This window comes from Arachis ipaensis, chromosome B06, assembly GCF_000816755.2.
Source record: "Arachis ipaensis cultivar K30076 chromosome B06, Araip1.1, whole genome shotgun sequence".
NCBI lineage: Eukaryota > Viridiplantae > Streptophyta > Magnoliopsida > Fabales > Fabaceae > Arachis > Arachis ipaensis.
Window position 1 is genome coordinate 49,089,882 of NC_029790.2, and position 16,299 is coordinate 49,106,180.

Genomic DNA, 16,299 nt, shown 5'->3' on the forward strand with positions numbered 1-16,299 from the left:
CGAGTAGGACTCTGGGATTGAATGACTGTGACGAACTCGCGAGTCGCGAGTACTGGGCGTAGTGACAGACGCAAAAGGATAGTAAATTCTATTCCAGTATGATCGAGAACCTCCAAGATGATTAGCCATGCAGTGACAGCGCATCGGACCATTTTCACAGAGAGGAATAGGATGCAACCAACGACAAGGGTGATGCCTCCAGACGATTAGCCGCGCTGTGACAGAGCATTTGGACCATTTTTCCGAGAGGATTGAAAGTAGCCATTGGCACCGGTGACATCCTTACATAAAGCCAGCCATAGAAAGGAGTAAGACGGATTGGATGAAGACAGCAGGAAAGCAGAGGTTCAGAAGAATGAATGCATCTCCATACGCTTATCCGAAATTCTCACCAATGATTTACATAAGTATTTCTATCCTTATTTTAGTATTAATTTCGAAAACTCCATAACTATTTTATATCCGCCTGACTGAGATTTACAAGGTGACCATAGCTTGCTTCATACCAACAATCTCCGTGGGATCGACCCTTACTCACGTAAGGTTTATTACTTGGACGACCCAGTGCACTTGCTGGTTAGTTATGCGAAGTTGTGAAGATATGTTTAGATCATGGTTCTGTGCATCCGTTTTTGGTGCCATTGCCAGGGAATCAATTTCGAACAACAATTCACAACCTGAGTAACAATTTTGCATACCAGACTTCCATTGTGCTTCATCATTCAAAGTTAATAACCCCAAGCTTTGATGGAGTTCTTCACAAACCATAGGCTCCCAAAGTTGATCCTCCTTTTGTAAGCCGGGATCCCATACTTTGTTTTCACACCCATCCTTGAGTTGATCATGGTGATTTCCTCCGGGTGGCAAGAGAGATGAATTCTCATGGAAGTACCAAACTATCCTCCTAGACCCATTCAATTGAGCATTACACCAATCCATGCTCCTCAATTTTGAGCTTTCAACCATAATGAGCCTAGACTTACAACGCCAACCACTAAACATCCTCCTCTTACACTTAATTCCACAAACCGCCCTAATTTGGCCATCCGTCTCAAGCAAACCATATTCAAGTGGGGTAATAAATCTAAGAGTTAGAAGTTTTACCCACTCAAATAAAGGATTAGATGACAACCTAGGTGGAGGAGTTCCCAATGATATTGACAATGCACGCTCTACTCCCGTCCATCCTCTCCTAGAGGTTTCCACCACTTGGCAAGGTTCTTCAAGCTTTACCGCTTGCCAAACCTCCTCAAGTTCCCATTCTTCTTCACCAATGCCTTCAATCTCTTCCCCATCACTCAAATCATAAATAGGAGTTTTAGTGAAATCTACCTCATCATCAATTCCAAGTCCAATGGGGAAGGGTTCTTCAAACTCAAAGGGATCATATGTTGATGCGGAATCATCATAAATAGGAGGACCTATTGTTTGGGACACTTTTTTCAATTCTTCAATCACATTGTGGCTTGAAGGTTGTGCACTCTCCTCCTCATCATCAACTTCAAACTCCATGGAAGAAGGCTCTTCAATTTGTGATTCGTCTATGTACTCAACATATCCTAAGGCTCCAACCATACTTCCTTTTGTTCAATAATCTCTATCTCCTCCTCTTGTTGCATTTCTTGCTTTAACTCCTCTTCTTCACCTTGGAGCTTCAAGTTCACTCCCTCACTAAGCTCCTTGGTTGCTTCTCCACATTCAACAATGGGAGTGCCTTGATCGCATAGGCTTAGGCGGGATAAGACTATCTTGCCAATGGCTTCTACCATGATAGCCATTTTTGCTCTTAACTCCTTAAACTTCTTTCCATCCTCCTCGTGTCGCCTTAAGATATGAGATTCAGTATGTCTCAATTCTAGCATGAGGGCTTCATCGGGAGGTGATGGTGGAAGAGAGGGTTCATTGTTTGAGGGAAGGTTGTTGTAATTGGAAGGTGGTTCATATTGGTGAAATTCTTGAGGTGGTGTATATAGACTTTGTGGTTCATGAGAGTATTGGTGTTGGAATGGTGGTTGCTCTAGATATGGTTCATATGGTGGTTGGTATGGTGGGTATGTGTTAGGGTCATATGGAGGTGAATGATGGTATGAGGCATGTGAGTATGGTGGAGGGCTATATTGAGGAAGGGGTTCATATGCATATGATGATTGTAGTTGACAACCACAATGAGGGTCATCACATACATTAGATTAGTATGCATCAAGATTTGAATTGTACCCATAAGAATCCGAAGGTTGTTGCCAAGAAGGTTGTCCATAAGCTTGGGGCTTCTCCCACCTTTGATATCTAAATCCTTGATGTATGTCCCCATTAGAGCTTCCATCTCCTACAACGTAGTTAGAACCATACTCATAGCCAAAAGGATGAGAATTCATAGTAACAAGAGAAAATAAAAACAAAAGCTAACAAGAAACAAAGAGAACAAAAATCCTACAACTAGCAAAAACTAACAAACAAACCAAGAATCAAGCTATTCACAATATATACAATATCTAATAACATAGCACCATTGCAATTTCCCAGCAACGGCGCCATTAATTTGATGCATAGAATTTGTTGTCGGTAAGGAATTTCACAAAATATTTACGTTGCAAGTATAGCCCAAAACCAACAAACAATTCTCACATCAAACTAAATTTTAGTTTTGTCACATGTACAAACCCCAATAAAAATTAACCGAGGTATTTAAACCTCGGGTCATCTCACAAGGAATTGCAATGAAGTGGTCAATTATTGGCTATGAAGGAACAAGGGGGTTTGGTTGATAAGGGGCGGAAAAATAAATGGCAAGAAAAGTAAATCAAGCAAGCAATTAAAGAAAGAAAAATAAAGAAAGGCAATTAATAAAGAGAGACATTCATGGTAAGAATTGAGATCATAGGCTTTCCATCCTAGTCACTAATAATAATAATTAACAAGAATTTATCTTATTACGTCATCCCCAATGATAGAAGAAGATATAGGTTATCTTCCATGGGAGAAAGTCTAACAAGACTAGCTAATCTCAATCTAAATGTCCTAATCAACTCACTAATTGGATTAGCAAGAGATTAGAGTTAATGAAAATGATATTAACTAACAATTCTAGATCACTAACATAGGTTGGTTTTCATGACTCAAGATTGCCTAATTACTCTTTCCAACCCAAGAATGCTCAAAGTCTACTCTAAAGCCCAACCAAGCATTTTGTCAAACACTTGGTGGGTAATAAAGGAAAGCATGGTAAATATGCAAGAATAATAAAATCTAACAACTACCAATTACAAGGAGAGTAAATTCAAAACTCAATCATTAATAAAGCAAATATCAAACATCAAATTTCATTAAATGTAAATCAAATCCAACATAGAACATTCATGAACATAAAAGAAACATGAAAGTAAAATTAACACTACAAACCTTGAGAATGAAAGAGTAGAAGCAAGAAATCATAAAGGAAACAAGATGAAAACATGAAATTGGACTTATATCTAAGATGAAATTAACCCTAGGAACCCTAATTCTAGAGAGAAGAGGGAGCTTCTCTCTCTAGAAACTAACCTACATGATGCTAAGCTACAAACAATTGCTCCTCCTTTGCTTGGACTTTAATTCTGCATGAAATACACTCAGAAACAAGTTGGAATTGGGCCTGGGCAGCTCAAATATCGCCCCAGCGTTTTGCCTTTAAGTGAGTCACGTGCGAGTAGCGGCGCGTACGCGCCATGTGTGCGTGCGCGTCGATTGGCTATTTCTTCATCCGCGCGGATGTGTCATATACGCGTGCGCGTCTCTATGCTAAGTCACTTTTGCGCACGCGCACCTAGTACACTTGCGCGCCCATCGATGCATTCCCAATTCTTGTTTCCTCATGCATTCTCCACTTTGTATGCTTCTTTCCTCATTTTTTCTATCCAATACTTGCCTTATGAACCTAAAACTACTCAACAAATACATCAAGGCATCGAATAGAATAAAGGTGAATTAAAATCACCAATTTGAGGGCCTAAAAAGCATATTTTTATATTTAAGCATAAATTAAGGGAGAATTACAAAATCATGCTATTTCATTGAATAAATGTGGGAAAAGGTGAATAAATACCCTAAAATAAGCACAAGATAAACCACGAAATCAGGGTTTATCAATAGTCCTTGCCTATCAAGGTGGCGGCGGTGACACACGTAGCAGCAGCTCGCGAGGATGACGACGGCGGTGGCGGCTCTGCACAGTAACGATGGAGGCTTCATGAACGGCGACGGCCTTCTCTCCTTCGCGTTTGGCTCCCTCTCGCGCGACTTCCTTGGCTACGGCACAAACACGAGGCGCAGAAACATTGGCTTTGGTGAGACGGTGGTCCTAAGAAGTGCAGCAGCGGCAAGCTCGGCGGTCTCCCTCTCCCGTCCTCACTCTCTCTCTGTTCTTTTCCCTCTCTTCTTCAGTGTGGGTATGTGCTTGGGTTTGTGTGTGTGGGTTAATGAGTGCGTACAGCGTGCGAGGTGAGTGGAGGGAGTGTGGTGGCTGCTGAAGGGGAAGGAAAGGTGAGGGTATTGGATGGCTAGGGTTTCTTCTGACTGAATGAGGGTGTGTTTGTGTTTTAGGATTAGGATTTGTGTATGATTGATGGAGATTTTGGGGTTAATTGGAGTAAGGTAATTTTAATAAAATTTGAACATAGAGTAAGTTGAAAAACTAATTTAATCTCTAAAATTACTTTAAAATATTATTTAATTATAAAAAGTATAAATTATTTAAATCAAATCATATAAAATTCTTATTATTTCATAACTACCAACTTAATATTTTAAATATAGAAAATAACTCAATAATCATAAAATTGGATAAATTCTAATTTAAATAGCTAAACCTCATTATTTTCGAATTTCTAAAACTTTAAATCATGAATAGAAAAATAATCCATAAGTATTGGAAAAAATCTTAATTTATTTCAAACCCAATTAATCAAAATTGCCTTAATTTATTTTCAATAAAGAGAATTTTTTTTATGAAATTAAATCTGTAAATAACTATATGATTTGAGATTAGTTCAAAATAGGACTTTTCAAAAGTCTTGGATCTTACACTACACATATATGGAGGACGTTGCTAGTGCTCTTCCCTTTGCGGATGACGTATACCTCAGAGTCCAATCCCAAAACAGAATGTTTGGCTCCTACCGTGGGGCCCGAAGTAAATAACTCCACCGTGATTTTTTAGTATTGTTTTGGAGGACCATGGCTGATGATGCCGCACCTCAACCACCTCCCCCAGGCTGAAGTTAAAAAGATGGCTGACTTACTAGCCCAAAAGGGCAAGCTCAGTATGCAAGACCCTAAGAATGCACTTTCAAATGATGTACAATCCTGGGAGGTAGACCCCCAAGAGATCACACTTCCAAAGTAAAAACTGACAATATCCAACCCTTTTTCGGAGGATATTGTGAAGTTCCAAATGCCAAAGAACTTCATATTGCCTACCATGCTAAAGTCGTATGAAGGGTTTGGCGACCCTCATATCCATATTATCAAGTTCCAATCAATGATGTTTTTTAATGGTGCTTCTGACCCTATACTCTGTCGATCATTTTCAACTTTCTTAGATGGTGCTGCTTTATTTTGGTTTTCCAGGTTCCCTGCGGTTCAATTTTTTGCTTTGAGAAACTGGCGAGATCCTTCATTGACTACTTTGCCGTCTCGAAGATATATGTACACAGATCCAACTACCTTAATATTATCAAAAAAGGACAACATGAGAGCCTCAATGACTACATGACATGATTTACTCAGCCCTGTGGATTTGCTTGCACTCAAAAGTGGCCTCCGCCCTAGAAAGTTTCATCATAGCTGTGACTAAGCCAAAGACATTGGCAGAATTCTGAGAAAAGGTCTCGGGCCAAAGGGAGATTGAAGAGCTCCGAGAAGCTTGGCGCATGGAGAAACAACAATCCCGTCGAGATCAAGAAAGGCAGCCTAGATCCCAAACCAATAAGGAACCCAAAAAACCTTCCAAGCTAACACTAAAGTTCGTATCTTACACAAAATTTAACACAAAGAAAGAAGAGATAATAAAAAAAATCTTTCGTAATAAGCTCATAAAGCCACCTTGTAAGGCAGGAACTTATCAGGATAAAAAATACGTGGACAAGACCAAACACTACGCATTTCACCAGAAGTTCGAGCATACGAATGATGAATGTGTGGTAGCAAAAGATCTACCGGAACGACTAGCACGGCAGGATTGTTAGACAAATACGTCAACGGTCGAATACAATGAGATTCATCAACCACGGCAGCCACAGAGCATTAGACTCCAAACCCAGAAAAGGACCAATGGCAGAATATTAATCAACCCCATCCACTAAGGAAATTCATCAATTACATATCAGAAGGATTTGCATGTGGCGGTGACACAAGCTCGGCCAAGAAAAGGAGATACCGAACTATGCTAACGCTACAAGATGACTCAACATCACAAACATCTACCTTCCACATCCTGGAAATTACATTTTTAAACATGGATTTTCAGTCAAAAACTCCCAACCTTGACGACCCAGTTGTAATCTCAGTAACAACAGGAAACTTAGCTATTCGGAAAGTTCTCATGGATCTAGGAAGTAGTGCCGATGTCCTATTCCTATCCACTCTCAAAAAGATGCACTTAAAGCGAGAAAGTGTTACAATCATCCTCTGGCGAATTTGTCAGATTCTCCAGAGAAAAAGTCATGATAACAGGTTATATTTGGGTGAGCACGACCTTAGGGGAGTACCCTCATTCCAACGATTTCCAATACTTGGTTGTCGATTGCTTTAGTCCTTATAATATCATACTCAGGAGACCATCTTTAAATGCTTTTGGAGCTATTGTCTCTACAATTCATTTGTTTGTTATGTTTTGCTTACAGGATGGAATCATAGCAACAGAACATTTTCACAGAAAGAAAGCAAGACAATGTTACAGTGCCGGACTCAAAATGAAACAACCACCAATGCCGAGAACCAATTCGGTCTACAATACCAATGACATACTAGGATTAGCCGAGCTAGATACTTGGACCAATCTAGAATAGCAACCTATTCCAATCGACGATCTTCACAAGGTAAGTATTACTAGCAACGAAACCCAAAGCACTAAGATCGGTTCTACTTTTTTTGCAGGATATACGTAGCAAATCACTTATCTATTCCAAGAAAATGCCGACTGATGAGCGGATATTTTATACGCTTTTTGGGGTTAATTTCATGTAGTTTTTAGTATATTTTAGTTAGTTTTTAGTATATTTTTCATTAGTTCTAGGCAAAATTCATATTTTTGGACTTTACTATGAGTTTGTGTGTTTTTCTATGATTTCAGGTAATTTCTGGCTGAAATTGAGGGAGCTGAGCAAAAATCTTATTCAAGCTGAAAAAGGACTGCTGATACTATTGGATTCTGACATCTCTGCACTTGGAATGGATTTTCTTGAGCTACAGGAGTCCAATTGGCACGCTCCTAATTGCGTTGGAAATTAGACATCCAGGGCTTTCCAGAAATATATAATAGTCCATACTTTGCTCAAGGATAGATGACATAAACTGGCGTTCAACACCAGTTCCATGTTGCAGTCTGGCGTTAACGCCAAAAACAGGTTACAAATTGGAGTTAAACGCCAGAAACAGGTTACAACCTGGCATTTAACTTCAGAAATAGCCTAGGCACGTGTAAAGCTTAAGTCTCAGCGCCAGCACACACCAAGTGGGCCCCAGAAGTGGATTTCTGCACCATCTATCTTAGTTTACTCATTTTCTGTAAACCTAGGTTACTAGTTTAGTATTTAAACAACTTTTAGAGATTTATTTTGTATCTCATGAAATTTTAGATCTGAACTTTGTACTCTTTGACGGCATGAGTCTCTAAACTCCATTGTTGGGGGTGAGGAGCTCTGCTGTGTCTCGATGAATTAATGCAATTACTTCTGTTTTCCATTCAAACATGCTTGTTTCTATCTAGGATATTTATTCGCACATCAATATGATGAATGTGATGATCCGTGACACTCGTTACTATTTTCAACCTATGAACGCGTGCCTAACAACCACCTCTGTTCTATATTAGATTGAATGAGTATCTCTTGGATTCCTTAATCAGAGTCTTCGTGGTATAAGCTAGAATCCATTGGCAGCATTCTTGAGAATCTGAAAAGTCTAAACCTTGTCTGTGGTATTCCGAGTAGGATTCAGGGATTGGATGACTGTGACGAGCTTCAAACTCACAAGGTTGGGCGTAGTGACAGACGCAAAAGGATCAATGGATCCTATTCCAGCATGAGTGAAAATCGACAGATGATTAGCCGTACGGTGACAGCGCACCTGGACCATTTTCACTGAGAGGACGGATGGTAGCCATTGACAACGGTGATCCACCAACATACAGCTTACCATAGGAGGAACCTTGCGTGCGTGAAGAAGAAGACAGGGGGAAAGCAGAGATTCCGAAGACAAAGCATCTCCAAAACTCCAACATATTCTCCATTACTGAGGAACAAGTATTTATTTCATGCTCTTTTATTTTTCGCAATTCAAACTGATAAATATAATTGATATCCTGACTATGTGATGCCAGGGCATTTTGGCCAGTTTCACTGACCTTTTCATTACTATTTTTAAGGTAGTTTCATGCATTTTCTTAGAAAATAACCTAGTTTTGGGTAGATATTCACTTACATCTTGATTCAAGCATACATTGTGCACTTTACATGATTTCATGAGAATTTTTGCATGAATTATATGACAAATTAGGGGATGCATGTCTCATGATTTGGATTAGAACTTTGATGCACTTTATTGCTTGATTTCAGGACAAAGGAAGCAAGGAAGAACCACGTTAGCAGCCACGTTAGTCTAACTAACGTGACCACTAACGTGGAATGGGAGCTAGCTCGCAACGTTAAAAGTAATCACCAATAACGCCCTCGAAGCCATCATAACCCACGTTAAGAGTCACGTTAACTAAGTTAACGTTAACTCTAACGTGGAAGAAAGAAAATGGAGCCAACGTTAGTGACACTTACCTTTGTCACTAACGTTGGACCAAGCTCATAAGTGGCCACGTTAAGAGCCACGTTAACTTAGTTAACGTGGACTCTAACGTTAAGAAGCAAAAGAGAAGCCAACGTTAGTGACATTCACCTTTCTCACTAATGTTGGCCAAGCCTCCATAAGCCACGTTAACTCCCACGTTAACTTAGTTAACGTGGAAGCTAACATGGAGAAAGTAATTGATAGCCAACGTTAGTGACACTTACCTTTGTCACTAACGTTGGGGTGAACCACCAAAAGCCACCATGAGAAATGTTAACTCCCACATTAACTTAGTTAACATGGAAGCTAATATGGATAAAGAGATGATGAGCCAACGTTAGTGACATTCACCTTTGTCAATAACATTGGAGATGGCTAGCATGACTACGGAGTAGTATATATAGGAGTAGCTTTGAATTAGTTAGGGAGTAGGAAACTTTAGGGAGCCTTTGGCATAGAACTACTCTCTGTATTTTACTTTCTCTGTACTGCTAGTTTTACTTTCATCATGTATTCTCCATCTTGGTTTTCATTTTCTAGAGCTATGAACAATTAAACCCCTTTCATTGGGTTAGGGAGCTCTGTTGTAATTTGATGGATCAATATTAGTTTTCATTCTCTTGCTTTTATCTTTTCTCTTGATTTTACTAGAAAGCTTTCGATCTTCATCCAATTGGGTAGTTATCTTGGAAAAGAAGCTATTCATACTTGGATCTCTTCTGAACCTTGAAAGAGGAATGAAGAGATCATGCTAGAAATGCTTTCTCATGCTGGACCAAATTGGGTTTGGATGGATATGTGACTATAATCCTACCAACACTTGATTTGGGAAATGCATGTGGTATAATCAGTGACCATACTTCATCTCTTCTCATGAGCAATTGACCAAGGAATTGGCTATTGATCAAGATTTGAGAGATTGAATTACCAAGAAATTGGAATTCGATCACTTAAGATTGCCAAGGAGATCAATGAATGCATTAATTGAGGAAGAGATGAAAATGAACTTGATCCGGAGAATGCAACATCTCCTGAGCCCAATGAACTCCCCATTTCTGATCTTACCCATTCTCTTTAATTTCTGCCATTTACTTTTATGAGCAATTACCCCATTCCCGTTTAAGATTCTGCAATTTACTTTCCACCATTTACATTCAGCTCTTTATTTCTAGCATTTACTATTTCTGCTATTTACTTTCCCACCATTTAATTTTCTGCAAATCTCAAATCAAATTCTGGTTCGCTCAACTAGAACATTCCTCTAATTAAAGTTGCTTGATCAATAAATCTCTGTGGGATTCGACCTCACTCTATTGTGAGTTTTTACTTGATGTCAAATTTGGTACACTTACCGAAGAAAATTTGTTGAGAGACAAGTTTTGTGCGTATGAAGTTTATGGCGCCATTGCCGAGAATTGATTTTGAATCAACAATGATTAAATTGGAGGATAACTAGATTGAGCATTTTTCTTTTGTTTGATTTAAATTTCTGTTGAGTTAATTCGCTTTTAGTTTTAGTTAATTTCTTCCCTTCCCCCTCCTTTTTCGTTTATTTTTTTAGTTATTTACAATTCAGTTCACTAACCCACTAACTGTTTGATATATTGCATCACTCACACTAACAGTAATTCTAACAGAATACTTTCTGCATCTATTTTCCTTGATTGTACCTTGTTGGTTGTATGACAGGAAGGAGAAGCGGAACTTCAACTTTTTTTTATTCTGAACTTGAGAGGACCTTCCTTAGATTAAGGAGGGAAGCAAGAGGAAAAAGAGTAGTAGGTGCTGAGGAAGAGGAAGAGTACTTTGAACTAGACATGGAGGAGAATATGGAGAACATTCATGAAGAAGAGGCTCACAACCATGGCAGAGAAGGTCTAGCAAATCATGCTGGGCAAGAAAGAAGAGTTCTAGGCTCCTACATCAACCCAAACCCAGGAAACTGTGGGAGTAGCATCCAAAGGCCAACCATACATGCCAACAACTTTGAACTAAAGCCACAGTTCATCACCCTTGTTCAGAACAACTGTTCATTCGGAAGAGGCGTCCATGAAGACCCCAATCAACATCTAACCACCTTCCTGAGGATATGCGATACTGTGAAGTCTAATGGTGTTTGACGTTAGGATTTTTGCCAGTAAAGAAGTTCATAAAAACAGTCGCGTTGTAGATATAGTCTCTAAACTGACAGAAATAACTTCGTACAAACGTTTTGGTTGTCACAAGTAACAAACCCCTTTGAAATTGATAACCGAGTATTCAAACCTTGGGTCGTCTTCCCAAGGAATTACAGGGAGGTATGTTCTTATTATTGGTTATGAGTTTGTAAATTGGGGTTTAGGAAGTAAGGTGGGAATATGTTATATGCCAAATAAAATAAAATAATAATAATAAAATAGACTCTTGGCAAGGTATGAGAAATTAGAAGTCCAGATTTAGTTATCCTTATCAACAATAATGAAAGTTGAATCTTAATTCCACTTAGTTAACCTTTGCTATAACAAGGGAAGGTCAAGTGACTAATTAGTTAGATCTTTGAATCCTAGTTAATTCCTAAGAAAAGATTGGGATTATTAAAGATCAATTCAATTGGCAAGATAACAATTAACAATTATGCTGTTAAATTGGATAACTCCTGAGTTACTGATTTCTTAACCAAAACCAAAAGGAAAAGAGTAAATCTACTGGAATAAAAATGTCTTCAGATGGGAAACAGTAATCATGTAAATAAAAGAAAGCAGTCATGAATTGAAATACCTCAAATAACATTAATTAAGAAAATTATATGTAACATGGAAGAGTTCATAAATTATATAAAAATAAAGAACCTGGGATTGAGAGTCACTCCTAAAACTAAGAGAAGTCCTAAATCCTAAGAGAGAGAGGAGGGAACCTCTCTCAAAACTAATCTAAATTATGAGAAGTGAATTATGAGAGCCTCCCTATGAATGGATGCAATCCCCCTCTTTATAGCCTCTAATCTGTGTTTTCTGGGCCGCGAACTGGGTCGAAAACAGCCCAGAATTCGCTGGAGAAGAATTCAAACACACTGATTTCTGTCAGTGCGACGCGGTCGCATGGAGCACGCGATCGCGTCACCTAGCGTCAGAGCAACTATGGCATATCATATATCAAATCGAAGCCCTGGATGTTAGCTTTCCGACACAATTGGAACCGCGTCGTTTGGATCTCTGTAGCTAAAGTTATAGCCATTTGAGTGCAAAGAGGTCAGGCTGGACAGCTTAGCAATTTCTCCAACTTCTTGTATTCCTTCCACTTTTGCATGCTTCCTTTCCATCCTCTGAGCCATTCCTACCTTGTAATCTCTGAAATCACTCAACACACATATCAAGGTATCTAATGGTAATAAGAGAGGATTAAACATAGGGAACTTAAGGCCAAAGAAGCATGTTTTCAATCAAAGCACATAATTAGGAAGGCAAATGTAAAACCATGCAAATAGTATGAATAAGTGGGTAAAGAGTTGATAAAAACCACTCAATTGAGCACAAGATAAACCATAAAATAGTGGTTTATCAACCTCCCCACACTTAAACATTAGCATGTCCTCATGCTAAGCTCAAGAGAAGCTATAAAGAATGAAGAATGTATGAAATGCAACCTATGAATTTAACTACATGCAGAATGTTTCCACCTACTTAGTTAAAAGTAAACAAATCTTTCAAGAGGAGACATGTACTGGATTTCACTAATTCAAATCATGAAAATGAAGTACAAATAGACTTGCAAGAAGAAAATAGCTCATGAAAGCAGGGAACAATGGATTGAGCATCGAACCCTCACTGGTAGTGTATACACTCTAATCACTCAAGTGTTTTAGGTTCGATTCTCTCAATTCTCTACTAACCTTGCTTTCTAAGGCTTGCTCTTCATCTAACAATCAATATAAATTTAATGCACAGATACACATATCAAGAGGTCTTTTAAGGGTTGTAATGGGGTTAGGGTCAAGGTAGGATTGTATTTGGCCAAGTGGACTAAAATCTGAATCCTTAATTAACTTAAACTTTCCACCTAACTTTTAGACAATCCATGTAATCATAATACCACCCCTAACAATCCCTTAACCATGTTTCCAGGTATTCATGCATCCTAATTTTAAGTACAGTACATATGCATTGCTTTCACCACTTACTTTGGGGTATTTTGTCCCCTTTTTCTTATTTGTTCTTTTTCTTTTCTTTTTCTCACTTCTTCTTTTTTATTTTTTTTCTTTTTTTTAATATATATTTTTTTCTTTTATTTTTCTCAATGCATATGATTTTTTTAATATATATATTTTTTTCTTTTATTTTTCTCAATGCATATGATTAAATTATTGGATGCATGAATCATGTCTTAAACATTTTTTTTTCAGAAAATTCTAACATACTCAATTTTCAAACCAATTCAATTTTCCCACACTTAAATCATAAACATCTCAAACCAATTACCAAGGATTCAAATTAAGGACATTATTGTTTTTCGCTTAGAGTTAATGATGAGCTAAAATAAAGAATAAAAGGGGTAAAATAGGCTCAAATTGGTTTGCAAAGGATAATGAAAGGTAAGGCCATATGGGTATGTAAGCTCAGTGAAACAAAAGGCCTCAATCATATAAGTGCATGTATACATCAAACCATGAAAATATAGAATTAAGCAAGACAAAGATCACAATTTTAGAGAGAAAAAACACACATCAAAAATAAAATATTGGTTGAAAAATGCAACCAATTTAAATAGGCTCAAAATCTCACAGGTTTTGTGTGTTCGAGCTCTAAACCATGTTCCAGTATAATATCTCTTCAAACAAGTGTAACATTAATTTTTATTCAAATTAGTGAAATCCTCTAAAAATTTTCTTGAAAAAGAAAATATTACTTCAACCAAGTGGTAAAATATGCAAAAAATTAAATAAATATGCAATCAAACATGCAAATGCAACAATGAATAAGGAAAATAAATCATTGGTGTTGAGATAGAGGAGTAACTAACCCATGGAGATCGGTATCGACCTCCCCACACTTAAAGATTGCACCGTCCTTGGTGCATGCTGAGATGTGCAAGTGGATGGGTGGCTTCAACTGATGCTTTTCGCTATAGATTGTGCAGATTGACTTGCTTGTCTTCCCATGTAAGCGTCTTCCGGTTCATTTCTTGGTGGCCATCCTGAAAGAAAAAGGGAAGAAAGGTAACCCAATAATAGAGATAAGAAAATAAATGAAGTATGGTTGGGTTAATGCCAAATGATAAGGGTCTCATTTACAAGATGTAACAGTTGAATAAGAACATTTGAACACCAATAATAATTTTAAAAATATGCAATGAATGAAAGTATGCAAATAAATAAAATAAAATAAAATGAGAGGGAAAAAGGATGAGAAGAAGAAAAAGAAGGTGAGAAGGGAGAGAGAAGGACGAAATTAGGATTAGAAAAGAAAAGATAAGAAAATTGGCACCAATCTGGAGAGGTTGTGCGACGCTGGCGACGCGGTCGCGTGGGTGACGCGGTCGCGTGGTGCGCGATAAGGTTGGGTGACGCGGACGCGTGGGGCACGCGATCGCGTGACTCGATTTGTGCTAGTGGTGCGAGTGCAGCCTTGCGGTCGCACAACTCTCTGTTCAAAACTCAGTATTGCCAAAATCCAGAGTAACGCGGTCGCGTGGTCGACGCGATCGCGCGGGTGGCCTTATTTCCAATATGACGCAGACGCGTGGGTGACGCGTTCGCGTGGCAGGGCTTGTGCTACTAGCACGGGTCCAGCCCAATTCCAGCTCAACTTTCGGCCATACACCTTTTTTACGCCGATTTCAGGTCACCCGGCTGCGTGGGTGACGCGGTCACGTGGGAGACCATTATTCCCATATGACTGATGTGTGGAAAACGATCCAACACGAAACTAACCGGCAAGTGCACCGGGTCCCATCAAGTAATAAAACTCACGGGAGTGAGGTCGATCCCACAGGGATTGAAGGACTGAGCAATTTTAGTTTAGTGGATGACTTAGTCTAGCGAATCAAGAGTTGATTTGAGTGGTTTGTATTTGACAGAAACTAAATTGCATGAAATTTAAAAGGGAGAGGGACAATTGACAAGAAATTAAAGAGGGCAGAGAATAAAAGTGCTGAATCTTAAAGAACAAGAAATTTAATTGCAGAAACTTAGATTACAAGAAATGTAAATTGCAGAATCTTAAGATGCAAGAAATTTAAATAACTTGAATTGTAAAGGGAATCGGGATTTGGATTTGCATAAATTAAACAAGAGAAAGTAAAATTTAACAAACAGAAATGTAACAGATGGACTCAATTAAACCGGATCTTGAATGAAAATGAAAATAAGCTTGGTGTAGCAACAAAACAAGAAAATTGAAATTGAAAACTGTAGATCTCAGGATTCAAGAGACTAGATAGCCAAGTCTAGATCTCACTGCCTTCCTAGATCCAGCAAGAACAATTGCAAAGGAAATGAAGAAAAGTAAATTGCAGAAATAGTAGAAGAAGAAGCAATTAACAGAAATGGAAATTCAATTATGCAGAAAATTAAACAAGATCTCAAGGTGAGATTGAAACAGAAGTTCTTCAATTCTCCACCCAAGATCCAAAGCAAGAAAAGTAAAGAGTGCTGAGCAAGAACAAGGAAGAAGAGAGATCAATTCTCCTTCCTAATCCTCTTGAATTCTAAAAACAACAACTAAAATGTAAAGGTAAGCTCTCTCTCTAAGTGTTCTAAGAATTCTAAAAAAAAAGCTCCCGGAAAACTTAAATCCTAAGCTATTTATACACTTTCTTCAAATGGTCTTCAAGCCTTGAATTGGGCCTTTGCCCTTGATGGAATTAGGTTGATAAAAGCCTCTGTTGATTGCACTTGGAGTTGGAGAGAAACCCATTGTGAATCGGGACATAATGCACAAAAGCTTGAGTCAAAGTTTGAGGTAAACTTTGGCTCAAGCTTTTTATACCAGCCACCCCCTTTTGCTGCTATCCACGTTTGAGCTAAAGTTTGAGGTCAAACTTTAAGCCAAACGTGGATCCCCTTGTATGCATGTGTGGCGCCAACGTTTGCCAAAAAGCTTGAGGTGCCAAGCTTTTTCCTCCAGGGTGTTTGTTTTGTGGTGCCAACGTTTGCCAAAAAGCTTGAGGCAAACGTTGGCGCAAGCTTTTGCTCCATCCAGGGTGTTTTCAGCTCTTCCAAAAGTTTGACCTAAAGCTTGAGGCAAGCTTTGGCTCAAGCTTTTTGTTCTCTCTTGCTCCTAGCCATTCCTT